This window comes from Mustela nivalis (genome assembly GCF_964662115.1).
Source record: "Mustela nivalis genome assembly, chromosome: 8".
NCBI classification, from domain to species: Eukaryota; Metazoa; Chordata; class Mammalia; order Carnivora; family Mustelidae; genus Mustela; species Mustela nivalis.
The window spans coordinates 29,923,677-29,927,815 of record NC_139027.1 but is presented as its reverse complement, the minus strand read 5'-3'; positions in this window follow the sequence as shown (position 1 = coordinate 29,927,815).

Here is a 4,139-nt window from a genome sequence, read left to right as displayed (position 1 = left end):
TGGTTTCTCTCCAATAAGAGTTTCTTTTTTGGAAACTGTTACCAACCTATTTCTTAATTTAGCAGTTCTAATAAAGTCCTCAGACTTTAGAATGAGTCTACCAAACTAAAATGAATGATCGACTTAATTTTTTTTTTAAAGATTTCATTTATTTATTTGACAGAGATCACAAGTAGGCAGAGAGTCAGGCAGAGAGAGAGGGGGAAACAGGCTACCCACTGAGCAGAGAGCCCAATGCAGGCCTGGATCCCAGGACCCTGAGATCATGACCTGAGCCAAAAGGCAGAGACTTAAACCCACTGAGCTACCCAGGCACCCTTTTTTTTTTTTTTTTTGACAAGTCAATAAGCCACATACAGAATTAGGTTACTGGCTGCCCCCCTGTGTCACCACCCATACTTTTCGACCAGATCCAGCAACATAAGAGAAGTTTCCAGATGCTAAATGATAAGCTAGCATTGACCCAGACAGGTAGGTCACCTTCTGGTTTATTTGGCTGTATAAGGCTTGAGAATGTCACAATACCCAAAACAATATTCCCACATTAACTTAATATGTGACTGAGCAATACAGTTATTTTTAAAGAAGATGCTGTCCCTGGTTGGTTGCTTGATGGCCATGTTTGTTTCATATGATGGTTACCTGGAGAGGTGCGTGCTTAGTTGGGTTAGATAGCCCAAGATTTCATCCAGCCTGTCTTCCATCTGAGAATGTTGAATTCTCCTTATTCTTAGGGCACATGATTAAGAAGTTGGCCTAAACATTTCTTACTTGAGTAATCCCCGTTATCTGCCATTTCAGTTATTCGTGGCCATCCACTCCTAGTAGATGATACCCCTGACCAATGGCCAAAAGGTCAGCAGTAGCCTAACGCTATGTCATGATGCCTACTCGCCTTACATCATCTCATTCTGCCAGCATTTGATCATCAAACATCGCAGGAAAGGTGACTACAATAAGATATTTTGAGAGAGACTGACCACATTCACATAACTTTTATTACAATCGATTGTTATAATTGTTCTATTTTATTATTAGCTATTGTTCATCTTACTAAGCTTAATTTAGAAACTAAACTTTATGGATGTATAGGAGAACATAATATACATAGGATTTGGTACTATCTGTGGTTTTAGGTGTCCTCTGGGGGTCTTGAAACATATCCCCTGTGGATAAGGGGGGACCAATTGTAATATACTACATTTAATTGTCCTCCTTTTGTACTTAAAAAGAAAAAATCTATAGTGAATTCACTTCCATTGGCTTCCAAGAGAGGTCAATAATCTTTATTCTTTGAAGTTCAGGCAAATTTCCAACAGACCAGCACTGGGGATAGATAGGTAACAACATTGACCCAATTCAGGGTCACTTTGCCAAATACAGTTAATGTCCCAGAGTCTCCTTGTGGAGAGATGCCTGCCACACATTGGAATTAGGGAGGCTGAACTGGTAAAGTGGGTGTTGTGCTTGCCATAAAACAATTATTGGAGTAAGTCATAAGACATGTGTGATTTGTTGCCAAAAGATCATTAGGGAAAAAAAAGACCTTTGAGTTCTGGGGAGGGAAAGTCTTGGATGGCTTCATGGGAGAGGAGGACCCAAATAGTGAGATTTGCTTTTCAGGAGAGGGAGAATATTCAGGAGGAAGAAGCTTATGAGCAAACAAAAGGATATACTGCCTCCTAGAAGGCTTTATAATCCAGATAGTCCAAGAACAGGGATCAAAGTAGAAAATGCTCAGGTTCAAGCCTGGAAGAGTTGGGTCCATGCCTGCGAAGGGTCTCCCGGTGGAGTAAGAAGACTCTGGAACCTGAGATTGCTGGACAGGTGGCTCCCAAAGTTAGAAATTTATGTGCAATAAGCACATTACATGAAACTAAACTAGACATGAGCATGTCCAGTTAACAGTGCCTACACTATGACCCAAAGGTCGATCTAGGGACACCTCAACTGTGAGGCCAGTTAGCGTTCAGGGAAAGTCCTTCATGATGATGGAAGAAGCAAGAGGGACAAAGTATCTTTTGAAACAGCACAAGATGAAAGTTATTACAGTCCCTGGACTGAACCTACTTGGGTCATTGTCCTGCCAACAGAACCTCCAGGTTGCTTCTTCAAGCTCCCTCTCAACCATCTTTTCCCAGTTGGGTTGCAATTCCTGCAAGATTAAGGGATAAAACTCCTCAAGAAATAAAAAAAAAATTAAACGTTGTTGAAAAGTCTCAGCTGAGAGGAAAACCAGCCCAATGGAGTAGAAACAAACAGCCCCTGGCATTCTCGCCAATGCCTTGACGTCCACAGTCACAGAACGAAGTCCCGGAAAGAGACAGAAGTCCTAGATGCCTGTCAGTACTTGCCTCTTCTCAGCAGTGACTTCTGGGCTGCCCACTCCTCAGGGAAGACCACATTCACCCATTGGATTAGCCCTTCCCCTACAAGGTACATCAGGAAACCAACATCTCAGCACAGCACGAAGCCCCCCACGTTTACAACACAAACACCAGTGAGAAATGGGAAGATCTTTCCATTACATTGGGGTCTTGAACAAAGACCCCCTTGAGGTACTATTTCCATGGAAAAAAATTCCAGCTTTGAGTCACAAGAAATGTGGATTCAACCCCCCCAAAGGATGTGTTGTCCTCTCACCCATGACCAGAGTTGTTTGTAAGTGAAATAGGCAAAGCTTGAGTGAGCCCAAAAAGACAATCCCACTCAAAACAATTTCTCCTTTATGTAGCTATTCCCAGGGCCAGAAAACCCACCATTAGAGATGGTTCTTTTGGGTGAGGCATGTTAGGCAAGGAGTCCCCTTAGAATACTCCCGGAGTATCAAAATCTTAAAGCCTTTAGCAATGGGATGGGAACTTGTTTATCAGACATCTACTCTAGGAACACAAGCGTCTAGCAAATGGACCGGGGCAAGGGACACACATAGTTAAGAGACAACAGGAAAAGTGTGAAGAGTGAGTTCACTTAACGCAGAACTTTGCCTGGAACCCAATAAAAGAGGGGGTGGGGAGAAGGGCTTTTCCAGGATACTTACCTGTCACCAAGGGTAGCCTTCACCAGAAGAGATAATAAGGGTTATAGTTGGCTGGTCTCCCTTGTGCAACCACTGCAATCAAATCTAATTTTGAATCAACACCAGTCAGTTAACACAGGAAGAGACTAAAGTGAAGCTCTCAGTGATGGGCGTGGTTCCCCTCACCCTACAGGCTACAGGATATTCAGGCCTTCATGCCAACCGTTGATATTTCTGAATCACTGTTGGATCTTCTCTCTGCCTTTCTTCCTCTTGACCCTAAACAATGACCTCTTAGTGATAGGGCTTCTTTAAGGAGATGATGATTTTCTTCTAGAGTCTCCTTTACAATACTTTCCCTGCATTCTGAAGTAAACCCTTCGCAATTCTCCAAAACACACGAAACTTTGCAAAGCCTGAAACAATATTTAAAATGACACTCTGCATTTATCAGAGTAAGCAGTAGTGTCCAAACATCTCTTTGTAAAGTAAGCAGAGGCGTTGTTGAAAGCAGGATAAGAAAATTGCTAACTATCTTCTAACCCCTACTCTCACCGCATGAAGATGAAATTGGGATAGGACTAGACACAAGAAGGAAAACATTTACAGTGTTCTGTCCTCCGATTTTTTTTTTTTTTAACCATAAATGGCCAGTAGGGAGAGCAGAAAAACACAAGCTTAGATATTAGATTGCAACCAATAAAGTTCTCCCATCCTGGTAGCAGACCGTGGGTCCTGTGACCAAATAAAACACTGTTTGTGAAGATTTGTTCCACAGTAACCCCCTTCTATTAAAAAAAAAAAAATGGTGGCTTCACTATTATTAAAATGGCCAATTTTCAACACAGTTGGCTCTCCAGACTTCATAAGCACACTGAAAATTGATCAGGTGTTTTCGATAATGGAGAGGGGAAATTGTGTCCTGATAGATCAGAGAGGAGGGGAACCAGGATCTTCCTCATGGAGACCCCAGTCTCAGAGATTGCTTGAACCAGAAGTAAAAAAATACAAGTGAAATAGCCCCCTCTTCTAAGCAGCGGTGAAATGGGGTTGCAAAGATGACACTTTCCTTCTTTCCTTCCTACCCCTGATCATCTGAGGGTTTCCTCTCCAGGGAGAC